The following is a 25,142-nucleotide window of genomic DNA, read 5'->3' on the forward strand; positions in this document are numbered from 1 at the left end:
GGGGAACAGTGATTAAAAGACACTTATGTTTGGATGTGGAAATGAGATTCCCTTCTTTTAAATGTCTTCATACTGTTCCCTAAGTACAGTCAAATAAAAGATAACAAAAGCTCAGACAGCACAACAAAGGCATCAAGCTAATTTTGTGCACACATTACATGGAACAAACTGCAGGGTTTCATTACCCTCTTTCCAAAGAAAGCATATTTCAAGAACTGAGATAGATTCATCCCAGTTTGCATTAGATTTTTTTTAAACTAATTATTTAGCCTTTAAAAAGAAACAGCACACCAAACCCAAGTTTTGCAAAGAAGTTTTGGCCACCAAATGCGTACACCTGTGGCCCTGTGAAAGAAAAAGGACTGCAAAGGCTAAGAGAGGGCAGAAGTTGGGGAAGGCATCTCATTGCTAGAAGTCAGGCAGGAGTTACATTATCCTTTTGCCCAAGAAATAATGGACCCAGAGGTGTTCAGAGAGTTCTTTTAGCCTTCCTTCCGTACCAAAGTATGGGCACATGCATTTTATAGAGTGTGAGTATTCTACTGGGAGAGTGGATCACAAACTCATTAGTTCATTTCATGTAGAAAGCACTCACACTCTAAAGGAAGAGGGCTCTAGCCTATTTCTTTCAGGAGCCATTGAATTAGAGAGCCACAGAAATCCACTTGACTTTAAAGAAAACTCTCACTATCTGTTTGAGCCCATCCCTTAACCTCACTTTCCTCATTTACAATATGATGGCTTTATATTCTCTGAATCCCTCTCAGCACTAAAAGTGGATAGTTTTGGAAGGCTAATGCCTTTCATTCCTACTGATTCTAACAGGATCTTGAAACTAATTGAATCAGACCAAATTGACAAATAAAAAGATCTATTTGTTACTTTCCTAAAAGGCTCCACTTCCCAGCCTTACTCAAGCTAGAGTTTATTGAAGTGTGGTCTCTGGACGTAGGGCATCAGCCTCACCTGAAATGCAAATGATCAAGCCTCCTCCATCACCTACTGAATTAGAAACTGGAAATAGGACTCAGCCATCTGCACTTCCTACTGCATGTAGGAAGTATCACTACAAACAAAGCTAGTGGAGGTAATGGAATTCCAGTGGAGCTATTTCAAATCCTAAAAGATGATGCTGTGAAAGTGCTGCACTCAACATGCCAGCAAATTTGGAAAACTCAGCAGTGGCCACAGGACTGGAAAAGGTCAGTTTTCATTTCAATCCCAAAGAAAGGCAATGCCAAAGAATGCTCAAACTACTGCACAATTGCACTCATCACCCGCTAGTAAAGTAATACTCAAAATTCTCTAAGCCAGGCTTCAGTAATATGTGAACCATGAACTTCCAGATGTTCCAGCTGGTTTTAGAAAAGGCAGAGGAACCAGAGATCAAATTTCCAGCACCCACAAGATCATTGAAAAAGCAAGGGAGTTACAGAAGAACATCTACTTCTGCTTTATTGACTATACCAAAGCCTTTGACTGTGTGGATCACAATAAACTGTGGGAAATTCTGAAAGAGATGGGAATATCAGACGACCTGACCTGCCTCTTGAGAAATCTGTATGCAGGTCAGGAAGCACAGTTAGAACTGGACATGGAACAACAGACTGGTTCCAAATAGGAAAAGGAGTACATCAAGGCTGTATCTTGTCACCCTGCTTATTTAACTTATATGCAGAGTACATTATGAGAAACGCTGGGCTGGATGAAACACAAGCTGGGATCAAGATTGCCAGGAGAAATATCAATAACCTCAGATATGAAAATGACACCACCCTTATGGCAGAAAGTGAAGAATTAAAGAGCCTATTGATAAAAGTGAAAGAGGAGAGTGAAAATGTTGGCTTAAATCTCAACATTCAAAAAATGAAGATCATGGCAAATAGATGGAGAAGCAGTGGAAACGGTGAGAGACTTTATTTTTGGGGGCTCCAAAATCACAGCAGATGGTGACTGCAGCTATGAAATGAAAAGATACTTGCTCTTTGGAAGGAAAGTTATGACCAACCTAGACAGCATATTGAAAAGCAGAGACATTACTTTGCCAACAAAGGTCTGTCTAGTCAAGGCTATGGTTTTTCCAGTGGTCATGTATGGATGTGAGAGTTGGACTATAAAGAAAGCTGAGCGCTGAAGAACTGATGCTTTTGAACTGTGGTGTTGGAGAAGACTCTTGAGAGTTGCTTGGTCTGCAAGGAGATCCAACCAGTTCATTCTGAAGATCAGTCCTGAGTGTTCATTGGAAGGACTGATGTTGAAGCTGAAACTCCAATACTTTGGCCACCTGATAAGAAGAGCTGACTCATTGGAAAAGACCCTGATGCTGGGAAAGATTGAGGGCAGGAAGAGAAGGGGATAACAGAGGATGAGATTGTTGGATGGCATCACTGACTCAGTGGAGATGAGTTTGGGTAAACTCTGGGGGTTGGTGATGGACAGGGACGCCTGGAGTGCTGAGGTCCATGGGGTTGCAAAGAGTCAGACACAACTGAACGACTGAACGGAACTGAACTGATCTGCACTTTTACCAGCCCTCCAAGTAATTCTGATGCTTGCTCAGTTCCCAGACCACTTACTTGCTGTAGCTGTCCCAGCTGCCTGACATGACTTTTTTTGAGGTCTGTTTGAGACCCAGGTCAGTTACTTCTTTTTTCAAGAAGCCTTTCCAGCATCCCCCAAATGAAATTAAATTCTCCTTTTCCTACTGCCTCGGACCATTTCCCTTCTACCTCTGTCAAATGTCTTCTCATCTGCTGTAACTGTATGTGTGTCCATGATGTGGAGTCTGGCAGGGTGTGGTAAGCAGCCTCTAAAATGGCCCTCAATGATACACATTTGTTTTCCTCCTCTTGAGTGTGAGTTGGTCTAAGTAAGGCTTATTTCTGAGGCAGAAGCAATGGGATGTCAATTCCAAGATAAGGTTATACAATGACTGGTATCCATCTTGGTCATATTCTCTTGTCTTGCCTCCCTCTTCTTTCTCTCTCTCACTCCTTCCATCCCTCCTCTTCTTCTCAGCTTTCTCCTCTCTCTTCCTGCCTCATCACCCCTTCCACCCAGTCTGACCACCATGTAAATGTTAGGGAACTGTAGGGCGAAACCACTTACCCTGGCCAGGCAGGAAAATAACCACGTGCATGCAGGCATGCTGCAGTACTTCTGTCGTGCCCGACTCTTTGCCACCCCATGGACCATAGCCTGCCGGGCTCCTCTGTCCATGGGATTCTCCAGGCAAGAACACTGGAGTGGGTTTCTGTGCCCTCCTCCAGGGGATCTTCCCGACCCAGGGATCAAACCTGCATCTCTTAAGTCTCCTGCATTGGCAGGCAGGTTCTTCAACTAGTGCCACCTGGGAAGCCAAACCATGTGATAAATTGGCTCATAATGAGGTCCCAATAAAGAACAAGGAACTGACAAGTGGCCGCCAAAAAAAGGACCAGAAGAATTAGGGTGGGCCGAAAGGAGGGTGGAGACACCAGCCTGTTGGCCCTGTCAACCACCCAGGAACCCTCACCCTGGGATCTGTCTTGACTGGGACACGTGTGCTCCACCAGAAGGGCCCTGAGTTGGACCAGAATGGGCACAGGCACGATGATTGGCCAGACAACGTGAAACTAACCCCACCTCCATAAAACCTAAGACGGCCAGCCTTGAGGCAGAGCAATTCTTTTGGGTTCCATTAGTCTGTTGCTGTCCCATTTAGCACCTCTTTTCAGCAAAGTCTTTGGCTCTGTCAGTGTGTATGTCTCCTCGGATAATTCATTTGCGAGTGTTAGACAAGAGCCCACTCGTGGGCCCTGGAAGGGGTCCCTTTCAGCCAACAAGTTCATTCCAACCTGGGCTGTCCTGCCAGGGAGGCCCTGGAGAATGAGACGCCACATGGAGAAGTGAAGAGCCAGCCCTGTGGGAAGGCGCCTGTGAGTAAGCTTGTAAGTGGGTCCTCCCCGAGCTGAACTTTGTAGTGACTGCCGCTCCTACAGACACTTTGATTTTCAGTTTTGTGAGGGACCTTGAACTAGAACCACCCAGTTCAGCCTCTTCTCCATTCCAAAGTCACAGAAGCTATGAGGTAATAGGTTGCTAAGTTTTGAAATAATTTGTTGTGCAGCAGTAGATAACTAAAACGTAGGGCTGGCATGTGTTCATGTTCTCCAAAGTGTGTAACGGGATGCTTTGCTCATAATCGGAGTTTGCTATATGACTGTTGGAATCAGAGGAATGTTGCCTGGAGAAATTTTCAACATTAGTTAATTCTAGGTTTGTAAGGGATGTATTCACTGTTGGTTCCAGGGAAAATATGCTTGAATAAGTTATCAGAAAAATTAAAAAAGGATGGAGGTCAGGGTGGGGATAAATATGTGATAAGTTTGAGGAAAACACAATTAAACTTCTAGACAATTTGAGTTTTTCTGTGCTTGTGGTTCTCTAGCTGGATGAAATGATACTTAAAAAAGAAAAAAAATAATCATTAGAAAAGGACTGAAGCCCAAGTACCCAAATAAGTATCTGCAGTATGATAAAGCCCAGGAAGTGTGAAAAATGTCAGCCAGAGGCCACTGTTTGAGGACTGAGCACAACACTGAGTCTGAGTTTGCATTTAGCAGTATCCAAAGAACTCTGCTTCATGTCTATTCATTCCCCTACTACATACCTTTTTCTCAACATCCTGACATTTACATTTTTGTTTTTTTATTGACATACAGTTGGTTTACAATATTATGTAAGTTTCAAGTGTACAACATAGTGATTCACAACTTTTAAAGGTTATACTCCATTTATATTTATAATAAAATATTGGCTTTATTCCCTGTGCTGCACAGTATATCCGTGTATGTGATTTATTTTGTACGTAGTAGTTTGTACTTCTTACTCCCCAAGCCCTGTCTTGCCTCTCCCCGCTGCCCTCTCCACTGGTAACCACTAGTGTGTTCTCTGTCCCTTGACACTGATTTTTCATTTTTTCTTTTCCATTATAGTTTATTATAAGATATATGAATACAGTTCCGTGTGTTATACAGTAGGGCCTTTTTGTTTATTTTCTACATAGTAGTTTGTATCTGCTAATCCCAAACTCCTAGTTTATCCCCTTCTTCTCCCTTTGGTAACCATAAGTTTGTTTTATATGTCTGTGAGTCTGTTTCAAGAACAAGTTAATTTGTGTCAAATTTTAGATTCTACCAATAAGTGATGTTATAAGATATTTGTCTTTCTCTGATAAACTGATAATCTCTTGGGTCATCTATGTTGCTTCAAAGGGCGCCTGATTTCATTCTTTTTAATGGCTGACTAATATTCCACTGTGTGTGTGTGTGTGTGTGTGTGTGTGTGTGTATACACATACACACTGATATTTATATTTTCTAATCAACAACTCCCAACTTGCCTTGAATGATCTTTTGAAAGGAAGAACAACACATGCTGCTGGGAATTAGAAGTAGCTAGACACATGTCCTCCTTCTATTATGCAAAGTATACAGCTTGCCTGTCTCAGCGTCACTCCGGTTTCTTTTCCCTTTCTTATCTGAAGAAGAACTGAGTGTGCCCGAGAGGAAGGAGAAGCGGTTGAAGACAAGCTAGCAACTCACCTCTCACACAATCAGAAGCTTGTCGACAGAGTGACAATCTGCTGTTCCCTGCCTTTTAGGACTAGCACCCAAAATGTTCCCTGGGTGCTCCTGAATGCTGTTGGCTCCTTCCACACACACACACATATGAGAGTGTAATGCACTCCTTTGAGAAGTCTGCTCTTGGAGAGAATGCTGCCAGCTGGAACCAGCAGTGGAACTTCCTTCTCTTAGTACTTTAGGGCATAATGGAGACTGACCTTCTGGGAGACTGACTGCTGACTAGGAGAGGAATGAAGACTTTAATTTCAAATGAGCTTGTTTGCACTTTTCTGGAGAAAAATCTTGACTTGGATGACACCTAATGTAATACAGTTTATTTGGTGTAAGTACAAGGATTTTTCTTTTCATTTTCTCATTTCCTGAACATAGGGCTTTCTTTTTGAGGATTTTTTTCCCCCACTGTTGTTGTCATGTTTGGCCTCATTTTGTAGAGTGAAAAATTATTTAAGAGAAAGGCTCAATTAAGTTTTATATATTAGCCTGGCTATTGCTTGTGTTACTCAACTAAGAAAGAGCCAACTAAAACTAAATAACTCTGTGATTCAAGGCACAGCACTTATAGAATAAGTGTCAGGAAAAATCGTTTCTCTTATGATCTGAGGGGTACCCCAAGCAAGCTCTTCTGCGTTTGGAGGAATTTTGAAGTTGTTGCTTTATAGATCTTGCCAGAAAGATCCTCTGGGGTAAACAGGCTTCAATTTCTTCCTTGTTCCTTTCCCCACATGCCTGCCTCACCCTTCCCAAAGACTTTCCTTTCTGAAGAGCATTCTCCTCCTGAAGATTCACCTAACTCTACATTAAAAAAAAAATTATTTATTTTTGCCTCTGCTGGATATTCTTTGCTCTGCAAGGGCTTTCTCTAGTTGCCCCAAGCAGGGATCACTCTCTTGCGGTGTGCAGGCTTCTCGTTGTGCTGGCTTCTCTTGTTGCAGAGCACAGGCTCTAGGGTGAGCGAGCTCAGGAGTTGTGGCATATGGGCTTAGTTGCCCTGCTTTATGTGAGATCTTCCTGGACTGGGGATTGAACCTGTGTCTCCTGCACTGGCAGGCAATTCTTAACCACTGGACCATCAGGGAAGTTTGCATAAGTCTATGTTTTAAGGGAATATGTTTTCATTCCAATCCCAAATAAGGGAAATGCCAAAGAATGTTCAAATTACTGTAGAGATGCACTCTTTTCACATGCTAGCAAGGTTATATTCAAAATCCTTCAAACTAGGCCTCAGCAGTACATGAACTGAGAACTTTCAGATGTACAAACTGGGTTTAGAAAAGGCAGAAGAACCAGAGATCAAATTGCCAACATTTGTTGGATCATAGAGAAAGCAAGGGGGTTCCAGAAAAACATCTACTTCTACTTCATTGACTACACAAATGCCTTTGACTGTGTGGATCACAACAAACTGGAAAATTCTTAAAGAGATGGAAATATCAGACCACTTTACCTGTCTCTTGAGATACCTGTATGTGCATTAAGAAACAGCAGTTAGAACATGGAATAATGAACTGATTCAAAATTGGGAAAGGAGTATGTCAAGGCTGCATATTGTCACTCTGCTTATTTAACTTATATGCAGAGTCCATGATGTGAAATGCTGGGCTGGATGAATTACAAGGTGGAATCAAGATTGCCAGAAGAAATACCAATAACTTCAGATAGGCCTATGATACCACTCTAATGGCAGAAAGTGAAGAGGAACCAAAGAGCCTCTTGATGAGGGTGAAAGAGGATAGTGAAAAAGATAACTTAAAACCCAACATTTAAAAAACTAAGATCATGGCATCTGGTCGCATCACTTCATGTCAAATAGAAGGGGAAAAAGTTGAAGCAGTGACAGTATTTTCTTGGGGTCTAAAATCACTGAAGATGGTAACTGCAGCTACAAAATTAAAAGCTACTTGCTCCTTGGAAGGTAAGCTATGGTAAACCTAGACAGTGTATTAAAAAGCAGAGACATCATTTTGCCAACAAAAGTCCATATAGTCTAAGTTATGGTTTTTCCAGTAGTCATGAACAGATGTGAGAGTTGGAACATGAAGAAGGCTGAGTGCTGAAGAATTGATGCCTTCAAATTGTAGTGCTGGAGGAGACTCTTGAGAGTCCCTCAGACTGCAAGGAGATCAAGTCAGTCAGTCCTAAAGGAAATCAGTCCTGAATATTCTTTGGAAAGACTGATGTTGAAGCTCCAATACTTTGGCCACCTAATGTGAAGAGCCAACTCACTGGAAAAGACCCTGATGCTGGAAAAGATAGAAAGCAAAAAGAGAAGGGAGTGGCAGAGGATGAGATGGCTAGATAGCATCACTGACTCAATGGACATGAATTTGAGCAAACTCTGGGAGAGAGTGGACAACAGAGGAGCCTGGCATGCTGCAGTCTACTCGGTCACAGAGTCAGGACTTAGCAACTGAACAATAAAAAGAAACCATGTTGGACTCTGGTCAAAGAAGTTATTTCTAATACATATTTATTAGATATTAAAAATAATAGTTTGATCCCTCTTGCAGTCATGCATGTATGTCTTAATTGGCTCAGCAATCAAAGCCTGGACTACAACCAATACTTTTTGTCCACTCCAGCTCTGAGGGCTCATTCTAGCTCATCATCCTGCCCATTCTAACCTAACCCCTTCCAACCTTGACTTGTTTGGTCTTGGAAATACTGAAGTGGATTCTGTTCTTCCCCATCCCAAACTTATTTCTGCCAAGGGAGATGCAGAGGCAAAATGGTGGTTCACATTGACGGCAATGAAAGCGTGCACACGGCCCAACCCTGCCTCCCTCCTCTGTTTATCGTTTTGTCAACTTGGAAGACATTTGCCAGGGAAGAAAAGGCACACATTCTTGGTATAATTTATAGTGCACTGTTAAGCAGATGGTATAAGTGGTTTATTTTTAAGGAGGTTATTACTGGTCACAAAACTTCAAGTCAGCTATTTGCAGAGAACCCTGATGAAGGAGGCCCCTGTTTGTGGCGTCCACCCTCCAGAGCATCTGACAAGGGCTTACTGTGCTTTTGCACCCAACCACATTTAATCCATTTATAAGACCCCTTTGTATGAGATGCCGTACCAGAGGAAATTAATGTAGGATATTGCAAACAGCTTTTAAGAATGTCTTTTCTATAGAAGAATTGTGTCATTCTGAGAGAAAGTGGGCTTCCCCCCCACCCCACATTGTTATGACTTGACATCTCTAATGTGGAGTGTTTCCAGCCAGTTATGATAAGAAAAGACTGAATTTTTCACTCTTGTGGAAACCACAGCCGAAGAATGCTATTAGATTATCTATTGTCTTACTCTTCTCCTATAAATATAAATAGAAGTGCGTTTAATTTGGGGTCGGGTCCAAGTTCGGGGAAGAGAGGTGACAGCACTTTAAAACCAGGCAATGAAAATTTGAAAGTTCAAGATGACAATGACTAGTCATTTGGACAACAGAAGATAAACATGTGCCTTATGGGAAGGAAGATATTTTCTCATCAAGTAGGAAATTTTGGTTTTCTAATTTCTGGGAATGAAAACAAAAATTTTAAATTACAAGCTGACATCAGATGCCAACTTTGGGGGTTTTATATTTTCTAAATAGGGCATTATGAAGAAAGTAACTTCTATCTCCAATGTCCTCATTCCAAGAAATAAGGACAATATGATGTAAAGAAAAAGTGAGACATAATCCCATAGAAAACCATTCTGTAATAAAGCCATCTCTGTGTACGGTATCACTATACTAGACTTTGGGGGTTTTGTTTCTTCCTTTTAGAGCAGACAGTGAGCTTGTCCTTACTGCCTGGCTCCAGTTTAAAACTTGGTGCTAGAAACGCTGCTCTGGGCATTTGAGTGCATCAGCTGTGAAATCAGATGACCTACGGTCAAGTCTGTGCCTTGTCACCAGTGGTGTATCATCTTGGGCAAGTTATTTCCCTGATTTTCCATTTTCACATGTGCACAATATGGATAAGAGTGATACTCTTCATAAGGCTGCTGGGAGGATTACATGAGGTAGGGGGAATTGATTGGTGCATAATGAATGCGCAATACTAGGCAGGTGTTATCAAAGGGCTGACATAGCCCTGAGGACCATTGTGAGCATAGAATACAGAGTTAAAGCAGAGATTTTAAAAGAACTGACATTAGAAGAGCATAATTTTTTTTTTTGCTAAAATTACCTAATTTTATCATTTATACTTATAAGCAATCATTTAGTAAATAAAGAGTATAAATTTGAAAGAAACAATCAATATCTTATGAAAGTAGAGGTAGCCAATATAGAAAATGGAGTTCATAGAGGCAAAGCTTATTGCTTTTTTTCCTAATTGAAATATAGCTGGCATGCCATATTGTTAGGGCATTCCTGGTGGCTCAGACAGTAAAGAATCCGCTTGCAATGTGGGAGACCTGGGTTCAATCCCTGGGTTGGAAAGATCCCCTGGAGGAGGGCATGGCAACCCACTCCAGTATTCTTGCCTAGAGAACCTCCATAGGCAGAGTAGCCTGGTGAGCTGCAGTCCATGGGGTTGCAAAGAGTCAGACTCGACTAAGCGACTAAGCACAGCACATTACATTACAAAATGATCACCATGATAAGTCTAGTAATCATCTATCCCAATGCAAAGTTATTATAATATTGACTCCTTATGCTGCATATTACATCTCTATAAATTATTTTTTGTATAGCTGGAGGTTTATACTTAATCCCCTTCACCTACTTTACCCAACCCCCTCTGGCAACCACAAGTTCATTCTCTGTATCTATGAGAATGTTTTTTATTGTTGGTATTTTAAACACCTATTTATGTATTTAGCTGTGCCAGGTCTTAGTTGCAGCACATTAGATCATCAATCTTCGTTGTGGCTTGTGGGATCTTTAGTAGCAACATGAGAACTCTTAGTTGTGACATGTGGGATCTAGTTCCCTGACCAGGGATTGAACCCAGGACTCCTGCATTGGGAGCATGGAGTCTTAGCCACTGGACCAACAGGGAAGTCTCTATGAGTATGGTTTTGTTGGGTTTGTTTGCTTTGTGTTTTAGATTTCAGTATAAGTGAGATCATATGGTATTTGTCTTTCTCTGTTTGATTTATTTCACATACCATGGTACCCTCTTGATCCATCCTCATGTTGTTGTAAATGGAAAGACTTCATTCTGTTTTTAATGACTAATATTCCATTGTATTTTTATATACCATAGCTTCTTTATCCATTCATCTATTGATAGATACTTAGGTTGCTTCCATATCTTAAGCTATTATGAATAATATTGCAATGAACATAGAAGTGCACGTATTTGGGTGTATATATTTTTTCAAATTATTGATTTTGTTCTCATTGAATAAATATCCAAAAGGGAAATCACTGGGTGGTATGGTAGTTTATTTTTAGGTTTTTGAGGAGCCTTTATACTGTTTTCATAGTGAAGAAGTGAAGTCGCTCAGTCGTATCCCACTCTTTGCGACCCTATGGGCTGTAGCCTACCAGGCTTCTCCGTCCATGGGATTTACAGTCTCCCCAAAGTGCAAAGGTTCCATTTTCTCCACATCCTTGCCAACACTTATTATTTGTTGTCTTTTTTATAACAGCCATTCTGACAGGTAGTAACTCATTGTAGTTTTGATTTGCATTTCTCTGCTGATAATGATATTGAGCATCTTTTCATGTGTCTACTGGCTATCTGTATGTCTTCTTTGTGTTCCCAGCACCATTTATTGAAAAGACTATCTTTTCCCCATTGTATATTCTTGCCTCTTTTGTTATAGATTAATTGACCATAGGTGTGTGAGTTTATTTCTGGATTTTCTGTCCTATTCCATTGTTCTATATTTCTGTTTTTTGTGCCAGTACCATATAATTTTTTTTTATTACTCTTGCTTTGTAGTATAGTCTGAAGTCAAGGAGCCTGATTCATCCAGCTCCATTTGTCTTTCTCAAGATTGCTTTAGCTTTTTGGGGTTTTTTTGTGTTTTCATTAAAAATTAAAAATTTTTTTGTTGTAGTTCTTTGTAAATGGGGTTGTTCCCTTATATTCTATTATTTTTTCAAATAAGTTCCCTGCCCTTTTTTTCTTTCTCTCTTCTCCTTCTGGGACACCAATAATGCAAATGCTTACTTTGATATTGTCCCCAAGGTTTCTTAAACCATCCTCATTTTTAAAAACTCATTTTTTTCTTTTTGCTGTTTATCTTCAGTGATTGCCACTACTCTGTCCTCCTGATTGCTGATCTGTTACTCTGTATCATCTAATCTACTGCTGATTTTTTTTCTTTCTATAATATTGTTTATTTTATTGTCTTGTTCAGTTCTGTTTGTTTCTTCTTTATATTTTCTAACTCTGTTGGAATTCTCACTGTGTTTATCCATTCTTCTACCAAGTTCCTTGAGCAACTTTATCATCATTTCCTTGAATTCATGTTGGGTAGATTACTTGTCTCCATCTTGTTCAGTTCTTTTTCTGAGGTCACGGGTTGTTCCTTTGTTTGAGACATATTCCTCTATCTCCTCACTTTGCCCAATTCTATGTGTTAGGTAGGTCAGTTATGTTTCCTGACCTTAGAGAAGTGGTGTTATGTAGGAGATGTCCTACGGGGCCCAGTGTCACACTCCTCTCTGGTCAGCAGAGCTGTATGCTCTAGTGGTGCCCCCTACATGGGCTATGTGCTCTTCTGTGCAGGCTGACTACTGTGGGTGCTCCAGCAGGCAGAGCTGGCTCTTGGCCCGGTTGGCTATAAGGCCCAGCCTCATAGAGTTGCTGTAGGCCTGCTGTGGGCTGGAGTAGGCTTTCTGCATGGTTGGCTGTGCAACCTGAATGTTCATCTGCTGGCCTGCTGGGTCCCAGAGAGCTGGTTGCATGGCCTGGAGGCACATGGCTGCTGGAGACCAACTGGGAGGCAGGGTAAGCCCCTGGTGCCAATAGGCTAGAAGGAGGATTCCAAAATGATGCTTGCCAGCACCAGTAACGTCATAGAGAATGAGCTCCCCCAAAATTTCTGTTGCCAGTGTCACCATCCCCAGGGGGAGTCCCAGTTGCCTCCTGATTCTCCAGTAGGTTTTTCAAGATCAGCAAGTGGATGTGACCCAGGCTCCTTCCCAACTGCTACCTCTCTGCTGAGTCACAGAGCAGGTGAGTTTCTATAAACATTCTTTAAGAGAAGAGTCTCTGTCTCCTATGGCTCTCTGGCCTCCTAAGCATAAGCTTATTTTCAAAGCATGATGCTCTGTGGTCTCATCTTCCCTATGCAGGATTCTGATGTGAGATCAGACACCTCACTCTTTGGGAAGAACCTCTGCAGTTTGTGATATTCCTGCTGTTTGTGGGCCGCTGACTTTAGGAGTGTTGCTCCAGACTGTACTGTGTCTCTGCCCCTTATACTCATCTGGTGTGACTCCTCTTTTATATCTTTCATGGTAGAAATCTTTTCTAGTTTTTAGGCTGTTGCTCTGTAAGTAGTTGATTTTGGTGTGCCCATGGGAGGAGCTGAGTTCAGAGTCTTCTTACTCTGCCATCTGGGGAAGCTCCAAAGCGAATTGTTTTTTAAGTAAAGAGACATAAGATTTTGGTAATAGATGTAATATAATCTCTGAGAGCTGTTGTTCTCTGTGGTCAGTTAGAGATATCTCAGTGCCCCCTTCAATACTTAGATTCAGGAATACTTCTTCCACCATTTATTTTCTTTCTCTTGTTCTGATTTTGTTACCATTTTTTTTTTGTCAATTTCTGATTAATAACTTGACTTTTTCAATACTTTTGACAGATTCTCATTTTCCCCCAGCCTCCATCCTTCTGACAAACTCTTCTTCATCCTTCAAGATATCTTCTTTGAAAAAGATTTCTCTGTTACTTCCCTAATTCTTTTGTACCAAACTGTGATTTTAAAAATTATCTTTTTTTTTTTTCCATGAAATTGTGAGCTCTTAACAAGCAAGGGTGACATTCTTATATTACTGGGAAAACTTACCCTCTTTCCCAGGTGCCAAATCCAGTACAAACTATGCACTTAATAAGTACTTGTGGAGTGGATATTGCATACATACACTGAATGAGTGAAGATCAATTTGTAGGTGAACAAGTGTTAGCCAGTGTGTTGTATCAGAGTAATGTGAATCAGCCATTTCTGGGAAAAAAAATGTTGATGTATTTTTAAACTGATGTGACAAGAAGACTTAAAGAGAAGAAGTTACTTTATACCAACCAAACAATTGTAACAATAGCAAGTCACATTTATTGAGTGCTTACTATATGCTGACATTCTTTAAAGTAGCTTATATATACATATATCATCTTCTTTAATTTTTTCAGTAATCCCATGAGGTTGCTGTTATATCCCTCTTTATAGGCAAGGAAACTGAGATTTAGAAGGATTGAATAAAATCTCATAGATCACACAGGTGCTGAGTAGTGAAGCTGGGACTTGAACCCAAGCTCATGTGTCTGTTCCAATATATTTTGAAGTTACAGCCGTCACCCTGAATAGCATCCTCAGAATAGTGGAGAACATCATAGAATTTGAAAAGTCTCTGAGGCAGGCTTTCACAAAAGCACTACACTTCAAAGGAACGTGTCTTTAGAAATACATGGAACAGCTGAAGATTTTCTGAAAGTTTGCTGATGGGTGAAATTATATATTTGGGTACTTGAAGACTTTTATATGGGGATGAAATTACTTTCACAGTAGGCAACAACTAAGTAGAAAAAAAACTAGATACAAACGTGGGACATGCAAAGAAATTGTGCAAATGCAGCCTAAACAATTCCAATTAATTAGCATCTGAAGAGCTGAAACCCTCTATGAATCTTACCATGTGACAAAGGAACCAATGTCCAATTGTAGGAATGTGAAGTTGCCATATTCTTCTGTAAGTGAAATGCAGAAAATGAAGTCAGTTCAGGTCTTTTTATGAAAGATCTAGTTTTTTTTTTGGTACCACAATGTTAAACTTAGTAAACAAAGTTTTTTCTCATTAAGAATTTCTTCACTAAAGGACTATAACAAGCTTTTAAAAATCTATTTATTAATGAAAACACATTGCTTAATTATCCACTAATTACAGTCTTTCAAAGTCCAGGAAGCACCTATTAATGGGAAACAACACAATTTAGAAAAGAAACCACAATGAAATTCTGGAAGAATGAAAATACTTCACTACAAATGCTTTTGACCTCTTATCATCCCTTTAATGTTCACAAACTTTCTTGAAGACTAGGTATATGTTGACTATTACTTTCATGTTATCCACAGTTTCCAGCAGCAGTTGAACCGGAGTGAATTCTCATCTTCTCAGAACTGATCTAAATATTGGTTTCCTTTGAAGTCAGTTTTAACTGTGCTTTTGGAATAGCAGAGAAGGATCAGGACTATTTTCCCAATTTTCTTGACCATAGCTGCAACACCTACCTTTCTGATTTTTAAAACCATTCCAATGAGCCAAGAGTCTGACAGGCTGAACAGAGAAAGACAAATACTACATGGTTTCACTTGTATGTGGTAGCTAAAAAAAAACTAAACAAATAAGACCAGAGAGTAGAAGGGTAGTTATCAGGGGTTGGGGACTGGGGAATTGGAGAGATGTTGTTAGTCGATAAATAGGTTCTTGAGATCTAATGCAAGTGATTATAGTCAACAGTGCTGGATTACAAACTTGAAAGTTGCTAAGAGACTAGATCTTAATTGTTCCCATTACAAAAAAGAAATGGTAATTATGTGATGTGATAGAGGTGTTAGCCAGGGCTAAGGTAGTAATTATATTGCAATATATAAATGTATCAAATCAATATGTTGTATACCTTAAATGAATACAGTGCTATTTATTGAATATATCTATATCTCAAAAATTAAGTAAAAAAATAAAAAGTTTGACTGGCTTGAAATCTCTATGTGATATGACAAAGTGTGGTTTTACCCTTTAAAGACAAGATAATACTCTTTATCCTCTACCATCCTATTTTCTTTGGGGGAAAAGATTAATTGCAAGGGGGTTACGTGTGCTGCCTGTAATTATGTGCTATGTGTAAGAAAAGACTAAGTCAAGTGCCCAAATATAGCTTCTTTTATAAAATAAGACCTGACTTGACTGGATAGAAGCAACAGCGGGAATCAGACCAAGGAAAGAAATCAACTCAGTTGTCACCACATTTTATTATGAAAGTAACAATAGCATGAAGCAACTTAAAAAAAAATTTAGAAACAACCTACATGTATTCTCAGTTAGGACTCATCACTGGTCCCTGACTGAACTTTAGAAAGATTTAAGCTGAAAGAAACCAAGTGTTCAGAATGCATCAGTGAAATTCTCCTTAACTTAATGGTTAGAGAAGAATAGGATCAGAAGGTTAGATGTAGCATCAAATCCCTAAAAAAAATCTTAAAAGGCCACACTTTGTCACACCAACTGGGACTAGATATAACACTGATTTCTTTCAACAGAATTGGGTAAATATTTGACCTCCAATGTCATTATGGTTAATGTATATTCTAGACCTCGGAGGACACAGACCGCAAGCTTTGCTTTCCGATTGGCTCCCTGACAGCCTCTGTTTCTTGGGAAAGACTGATAATATACTGTGTCCGTAACTTGGTGCAGTTCAACTCTTAGCTGTTCAATAGATAAAACAATAATGATCTCATACTTTGGTGATTGAAGTTCATGTGATTTGTAAATCAGTACATAATAATAAACTCTGGGTTAACTATTAACCCTCTGAAAATATTCAGGGCTGATACCATTCCTTTATTTAATTCTAAAAAGACAGAGATGTAGTTGGCTTACATACATGAATTTCCCATAGAATAAAAGTTGATGGCAATTTCATTAATATTTCTAGAACTTGTGTCTCTCTTGCAATTCCCTGTAAGGATGCAACAAACTCGTCTATGTTAAATTACTCATTTTGATAACTATGTGAGAAGAAGAGGCACAGATGGTATTTCTGAGAATGACATCAAATGGAGTTTAAAATGCTCATTGGCAACATATCACATATTTATATGTGAGTGGAAAGCCATCTTTTGGCTACATTAATGCTGCAAAAATAAACACACTTTGGTCTCTGATGCAAAGTTTAAAGTTCTCAGGGCAATATGTGTTTCTTCACTTTGCTTACCAGATACAATAAAATAGTCAACATTTATCAGTCAGCTGTTTGTGTTAAACACCCACTGTGTGTTTAGCATCAGGTGCTATGGAGCCTTAGAGAGAAAGACATTCAAGGACTTTATAGTTTAATGGGGGGGAAGGAAAAATACAAATGTGTACATGTAAACAAGCAGGGCTGGAGATGTATAAACACACACACAGTCCTGACCATCTGTGCAAAGACGGAGGTGGAAACTCACTGGAAGGATAAAGGTGGGTGGGTAGAGGGAGTGAAGCAGCCGAAATGAGGTGAGTCTTGTTTGGTCAAGGCTGTATTGGAGTTTGGACAGAACTTGTTTTCCATTTTTCAGAAAATAAGCAATGTACATGCGTGAATAAAATTTTTCATTCCATTTTTGGTGCAGTGGGTAGGCAGGGGTCTATGGAATTTGAGGGGGAACTATATTGAAGTGAGAGAAACACCAATGACAACGATTTTCAACATGTGGTCCTGACCATCAGCATCAACCTCACAGGGACACTTATTAGAAATACAGGTTCTCAGGCCTCACCCCAGACTTACTGAGAGACACTCTGGGAGTAGTCCAGCTGTCCATGTTTCCACAAGCCTACCAAGCATTCTCTTCTTGTTTTAATTAACTAATTTCTATTTATTTATGTAGTTTGGCTGTGCTGGGTCTTCATTGCTGCGAGCACGTTTCTCTGGTTGCAGCAAGCCAGGTCTGCTATCTAGAGTGAGCTGGTCCTGGTGAGGAGTGCTGGCTGTAGGGTGCACGGGCTTCGGTAGTTGTGGTTCCTGGACTCTAGAGCACAGGTTCAATAGTTGTGGTGCATGGGTTTATTTGCTCTTCAGCATGTGGTCTTCCCTGGTAGCTCAGTCAGTAAAGAATCTGCCTGCAATGCAGGGGACCAGACTGCCTGCAGCACAGGAGAACTGGGTTCAATCCCTGGGTCAGGAAGATCCTCTGGAGAAGGAAATGGCAACCCACTCCAGTATTCTTGCCTGGAAAATCCCATGTGCAGATGATCCTGGTGGGTAGAGTCCGTGGGGTTGCAAGAGTCAGACATGACTTAGCGACTAAACCACTACATGTGGGATCTTCCTGGACCAGGGGTTGAACTCGTGTCTCCTGCATTGGCAGGTGGATTTTTTACCATTGAGCCACCAGAGAAACCCCCACCAGGTGTTCTGATGCTCCTTCATCTGAGGACTGCTATTCCATGATGGGGTTCTGAGGCTGGAGCAAGGGCAGTATCTCTGAAATGGCAAGTCCAAAGGCTTGCTCAGTCTACTAGAGGGTTCCAGAAGACAGAAGCAGCTGGGGAGGAGGGGCAGCGGGTGAAGGCCTCAAAGCTCACCAGTGGGAAATTTGCAAGGGTTCTTCAGAGCCCTCTGAACTGTGTCAGAGCCCGGATTCTGAGCTAATGTCTTCAGAGAATTCTAACTTTTGCATTTCCTGACTTTTATGAGCATGTGGAGTGTTGTAATTCCGTAAGGCTTTTAAATGTAATTTCCTTTGCTTTTAAGGAAAAATTGAGATGGTGGAGAGTGGGTTGATAGGGGATGGGTGGTGGCTGGTAGTGAGATGGTAATAATGGAGAAAACATTTTCAATAGGAATAAACTTCAGCAAAGTTATTCTGTAAAGACATTTCTGCAAAGCCTGTATACTTTTATTGAAACATAAGATACATTAATGATAATAAAAACTAATATTTAGGTAGCTCCTATGATGTGCCAAGCGTATTCTAAAGTATTTACATGTACTGATCATTAATCCTCATAGCAAGTTTTTACCTCGACCCTATTACTGTTGCCATATGATTGAAAGGCAACTACAGCACAGAGAGGTTAGGACACTTGCTCAGGGTTACACAGCTGGAATTGAGACTAGAACTTGGGCATTCAGACTGTGCTTTTTAGCCAGTATACTATGTCATGCTACAAGAACTTAAACACTACATGACAAGTATTTCTATTTCAAAAGAGTGACTCATTGTTCTAAATTGTTTGGCATTGAGAATCAGGCTTCAGGGCCTGATGATTTTCTTGTTTAATTTTCTGGTTGGGCAGCCGAGTATTTCCTGGGTCTACCCAGTTCTCACAGAAGGTAGCCGAAGCTGACTTCTGAGTAGAGTAAATCAGTTACAAAATAAAGGTTAGGCTCAGTGCCAGAGCAAAACTTGGAAAGGCTCTGGAACCCCTCAGCCCTGAACAGTTGAGCCAGGCGTCAGCAAGCCCTGAGGCTTAGAAGCTCCTAAAAGACCTAAGTTCCGTGGAGAGTGGGTTTCGTGGGGGTGGAGGGGGTTCGAGGGAGGATGAATGAAGGACTCGGTGAGGTTTTCGTTTCTCAAATACTGATTTCTTTGGCTGCGCTGGGCCGCAGTTGTGGTACTTGGGAGGTTTAGTTGCAGCACGTGAGCTGTTAGTTGGGGCATGTGGGATCTGGTCCCTGACCAGGCATTGAACCCAGGCCCTCTGCATGGGGAGCGTGGAGTCTTAGCCACTGGACCACCAGGGAAGTTTCCTTGGGTCAGTTGCTTAATATCATCTTGTCTTCTGTGGGTTATTCTCAGGACAAGATTTCACTGGTGAAGAGCTTGGGCTTTGGGGTTGGATGCCAGCCTGAGTTTGAGGCCTGATTCTTTCCCTAGCTAGATGTGGAAACCTACTGTCATGCCTCAGTTTTCCACACTTATAAAACACAGGTCGGGGGATTTCTCTGGTGGGCCAGTGGTTGAGACTCTGTGCTCCCAAAACAGGGTCTCTGGGTTCAATTCTTGGTGAGGGAACCAGATCCCATATGCCGCAACTAAAAAATAAAAATAAAAAACCCCACAAAAAAACACAGGTGGTATTAGTGCTGGCCTTAGTGTTGTTGAGAGGATTATATAAATGGTACTCTTAAAGTTCTTTAAACATTACCTGGCATAGAGAAAGCACCAAACAGATGGCAGTTCTTATCTTTGTTTCCTGACATATGCCTGGCACTGTTCTATAAGCTTTCAAGAACACCAATGACTAGATTCCACTATTTCTTTTATAACTTCACTAGGACTCCCATTTTGCAGGTGAGGAAACTGAGTCTCAGTGGGGTTACTTGCCTGAGGCGACACAAGCAGGGAGTGGCACAGTGAGGTTTTAATTAACATGGGCCTGAGCCCATGGCTTGCTTTCCTCCCCATGCCCCCACTTGCACAGGCAGCCCACACTCACCTCCACTGTATTGAAATAATTGGCTCCAGGCCCCTGGGGACACTGATATGAATTACTGCTTCCTTCACGCTTTTAAAAGCTGGATTTGAAGTGGCTTTGAATTACTTTACTCAGACTTTCACCACTGTGGAAATCCTCCCTATTCATTGTCTTACGGATACATCAGCACAAGAGCTGTTTGGTGGGGCTTGTGATTTGCTCATGATTTTCTAGCTCCCTCGTGATTGATACATGATTTGGTGACTGAGAAGTGATCTGAGTCACAAATGAGGCTTTCTCTGAGGAACAAATTTTGACGCAGCAGTCACATTCCCTAACACTTCTCACACTTAACATACGGTCACTAATATATTGACATCGTGAACTTGGAGCTCTCTGCCCATTGTTTACATATGAAGGACCAGTTGGTCCAGATCAGGAGAGAGGTCTTCTATGACCTCTGATGTTTTGCTGAACCTGGGTTGCTATCAAGGTCACTGCTAGACACAGAACTCACCTCCTGTTGCTGAAAATTTAATTTGCTATTCTCTGACTAGTTGTTCAACAGTTTGGACTTTAGTAGATTGTTTTCTTTCCTTGATGTCTTACTGTGTCTGTGTCAGACAAGGCTGCGAAATATCGGGGACCCCAAAATAAGTGCCCTAGATGTGTTGTCAGAGACTGAAATTCATGGGTATATTAATGAATGTTTAGCTCATATATGTGCATGTTTTATTGCTATTTACACAGCAAATCTTTTGACTTTATAATAAAGTATATTGTATACCAAGAAAATACAGAAACAAGAAATAAAATGCACAGTACCAATGACTATAGAAACCTAGAAATAGAGACTGTGTTTGACTTTTTGTTACCAGGTTGAAACATATAAAAATGCCAACAGACAATATTTTTGGCCTATAAAAAGAGGTTGCCCCTTAGGGGAACAAAGGAGTTAAAATTAAGTGAGAAACAAAGATTCAAAAACATAAAAAATGAAAGCCCCCTCCCACCCTCCATATACTACCAAGACAAATGTTAACTATCTGAGAGATTTTTGCTAGAATATTGAGCAATATCTTTACCAGAGAGGGGTAGGAAATCTTCGTAATTTGGAAAAAATGAATTTGATAAAATATCAGAGGAAAAATAGTATCGGGGGCACTGATTGAACCCATCTGAGTCTCAGTTTTCTCATTTGTAGAATGGGAACATTGTACTGGATGATTCAATGTGAAGAATCCGAGATTTAATGGAAACTTGAAATAAGCATGGAATTTGAAAAGCAACTCTCCGTGAGCCAGGATGCTCCAAAATAGATAGGAAGGAAAACTTGAAGATGTATGGAAAAGGCAGAACAATTTGGGATTAATATCATTATTTATATTTCCAAGGTCTGTTTCAGATCAGATCAGTCGCTCAGTCATGTCCGACTCTTTGCAACCCCATGAATCGCAGCATGCCAGGCCTCCCTGTCCATCACCAACTCCCGGAGTTCACTGAGACTCACGTCCATCGAGTCAGTGATGCCATCCAGCCATCTCATCCTTCTTCATATTAAACAGAAGCACCCCTAAATTGCTACATTCCAGGGGATTTTGGATATACATAGGTTTCATTCTTGTGGTTTAGGCACCAAGTCATGTCTGACTCTTTGAGACCCCATGGACTGTAGCCTGCCAGACTCCTCTGTCCATGGGATTCCCAGGCAAGAATAGTGGAGTGGGCTGCCATTTCCTTTTCCAGGGGATCTTCCTGACCCAGGGATTGAACCTGCATTTACTGTTTGGCAGACAGATTCTTTACCACTGAGCAACCTGGAAAAGCCCACACAGGTCTCATGCCCATCAACAAAAAAAGAATAAAAAGAAAGGAAAAAAGAAAAAAAAATCCATTTGTAGATTTGACTAAAACCAGGAGGTTATTCTTATTATCATCAGCCTTGAAAACATCTTTCCCTGTCTCACTGTGGCAAAGGGTACACCCTCAGCCTCCTCAGAGTATACTAGGAGGGCTCTGGACAAGAGGGAGCCTTTTCTGGGCAGTTGATAAGCCAATCGGGTAATAGCATTTTACAGATGTTCTGACGGCTCAGCAGGTAAAGAATTCGCCTGCAGTGTAGGAGACACAGGAGACATTAGTTTGATACCTGGATCAGGAAGATCCCCTGGAGAAGGAAATGGCAACCCACCCCAGTTTTCTTGCCTGGAGAATCCCACGGACAGACGAGCCTGGTGGGCTAGAGTCCATTGAAGTGCAAAGAGTTGGACATGACTGAGTGACTAAGCACTGGGAGAGAAGCAAACTCTCCTGGGATATATCCTGATAATGTCAATATTTTTTTTAGCAAGCCCATCAATAAGGACTAAAACTAGTTCTTCAAATGGGAACATGATCCCTATTCAAGAATGTGGCATAATGCTAACAGGTAACATTTCCAAAATACCAATAATATGCCAGAAACTCTTCCAAGTGTTTTAAATGCATTAATTCTCTTAATAACTCTGAGTTCAGTACTACTTATACAGATAACAAAACTGAGGCACAGTTGGGAGGTAAAGGTTGGCAGTCCACATAGAAATGCATTAGGAAAAGCTGGACAACCCAGGAAGGAGAGAAAATTCACAAGGAAAGAAGCATAATTTTAGTTGGGAATAGTGGGAGGAGCTGGATGTTTTTATCTTAATTGCACTGATTTATTTAATAGAACAATGATTCTATATGTTATTTAATTATATTACACACACATACTCACACACATGCACACACACACATACACAAAATTCTCATAATTCAGTTCAGGTCAGTCACTCAGTCATGTGCGACTCTTTGTGACCCCATGGACTGCAGCACGCCAGGCTTCCCTGTTCATCAACTCCTGGAGCTTACTCAAATTCATGTCCATCATGTCGGTGATGCCATCTAACAATCTCATCCTCTGTCACCCACTTCTCCTTCCGCCTTCAATCTTTCCCAGCATCAGGGTCTTTTCCAGTGAGTCAGTTCTTCGCATCAGGTGGTCAAAGTATTGCAGTTTCAGCTTCAACATCAGTCCTTCCAATAATATTCAGGACTGATTTCCTTTAAGATTGACTAGTTTGATCTTGCAGTCCAAGGGACTGTTAAGAGTCTTCTCCAACATCACAGTTCAAAAGCATCAATTCTTCGGTATTTAGCTTTCTTTATAGTACAACTCTCACATCCATACATGACTACTGAAAAAACCATAGCTTTGACTAGATGGACCTTTGTTGGTAAAGTAATATCTCTGCTTTTAAATAAGCTGTCTAGGTTGGTCATAGCTTTTCTTCCAAGGAGAAAGTATCTTTTAATTTCATGGCTGCAGTCACCATCTGCAGTGATTTGGGAGCCCCCCAAAAATAAAGTCTCTCACTGTTTCCATATCTATTTGCCTTGAATTGATGGGGCCGGATGCCATGATCTTCATTTTCTGAATGTTGAGTTTTAAGCCAACTTTTTCACTCTCCTCTTTCACTTTCATCAAGAGGCCCTTTGGTTCTTCTTCACTTTCTGCCATAAGGGTGGTGTCATCTGCATATCTGGAGTTATTGATATTTCTCCCTCAATCTTGATTACGCCTTGTGCTTCATCCAACCCAGAATTTTGCATGATGTACTCTGCATATAAGTTAAATAAGCAGGGTGACAATATACAGCCTTGACATACTCCTTTCCTGATTTAGAACCAGTCTGTTATTCTATGTCCAGTTCTAACTGGTGCTTCTTTACTTGCATACAGATTTCTCAGGAGACAAGTCAGGTTGTCTGGTATTCCCATCTCTTTAAGAATTTTCCACAGGTTGTTATGATCCACACAGTCAAAGGCTTTGTTTTAGTCAATAAAGCAAAAGTCTTATACTCAGATCTTATGTCATTTTCATAAATCCTAAGATTATAAGCCTTTCCAGGTATTGTTAGAGGTAGATAACTGGACAGCTGGGGCCACACCTGATATCATAGTATCAGTGCTGGGTTTGGTGGCCTTCCAGCCATGATTAAAATTCCAACTTCACTGTTCATCAGCTGTGTGACCCAAGTAAATTGCCTAATGTCACTCATATATAAAAAGGTCTTAATAGTACCTACTTCACAGAGCTGCTGGGAGGTTTAAATGAGATCATATGAGTAGTTAGAACAGTACCTAACACATAGCAGATGCTTAAGAAACAGTGACAATGTAGCTATTTTTAGAATTACCTAACAAAGTAAGCCAACTCCTTTTACAGTGCTCAGTTTCCAGGTTTAACTGGATGTGACACCTTATGAACTTGTTTCTCAAGGTACTTCAGTGGACCCAACGGATAGAAATATACTTAAAGGAGTGAACTGGTTCATTATCTTGCTAATTTTATGGGTCAGTCAAATGGGATCTATACCTATCCTGGGAATGCAGTGATAAAGGCCATGCTGCTAAGCTGAGATTTTTGGTGGGGCAGCTCTTCCCGTAAGATGCCTCTGCTAGACTTCCCTTTGCCTTTTCCACCCCTGTGCCTGAAGCCAGAGCTATGTGTATTTTCCTTCCCAGTGTTCTCATACACTGACTTTTTTTTCACCTACTAAAATGTAGTAAGCTTAAGAAAAGTTCAATTAAAATGAAACATAAATATTTTCTTTCTTACTGTGTCATTAAAAACTCTCCCCTCACATCCCAAGTTCCTTGGCATCCACCCAAAGGAAACATTTTACCCTCTTGGCCCCCAGTGTGTAAGGCATAGAGGAAAAAGATTTGCTTAGTCTGTCTCGACAGGATCCTTGCATGGGGAGAGGAGCAAAGGTTTCAAAGGAATGGAAAAGAGAGCATGAAGTAGGAAAATAAGCCAAGAGAAAAAAGATGGAGCATTAAAGCTAAGAGAGGGAGAGAATAAAATGATTTCATAACAGAAGTCTAGAATGGACAGTTTCTGGAAGATAGTATCGTACCCTGCACTTCTGCATCAAAGGTATAAAGCTTACCATTAGGTGCTGACCTCCTCCAGGAAGGAGTCCAATATAGCATTATCCCTGAGTATTTCTGGTGGAGTCCAAAGTCCAGTGGTATTCAACATAGCTAGTACTTCAAGTTTAGTATGAGTTGGTAGATCATCTTTACCAGCAGCAATAGCACTATTATTTATTGAGCATTTAATATGTGCTATGAAGCTAACAAAGATTAGTCTCTTTAATCCTTAAAAGAATTTTATGAGCTAGAGATGATTATAATCCCAGCTTTAAAG

The sequence above is a fragment of the Bos javanicus genome, chromosome 8 (genome assembly GCF_032452875.1).
Source record: "Bos javanicus breed banteng chromosome 8, ARS-OSU_banteng_1.0, whole genome shotgun sequence".
NCBI classification, from domain to species: domain Eukaryota; kingdom Metazoa; phylum Chordata; class Mammalia; order Artiodactyla; family Bovidae; genus Bos; species Bos javanicus.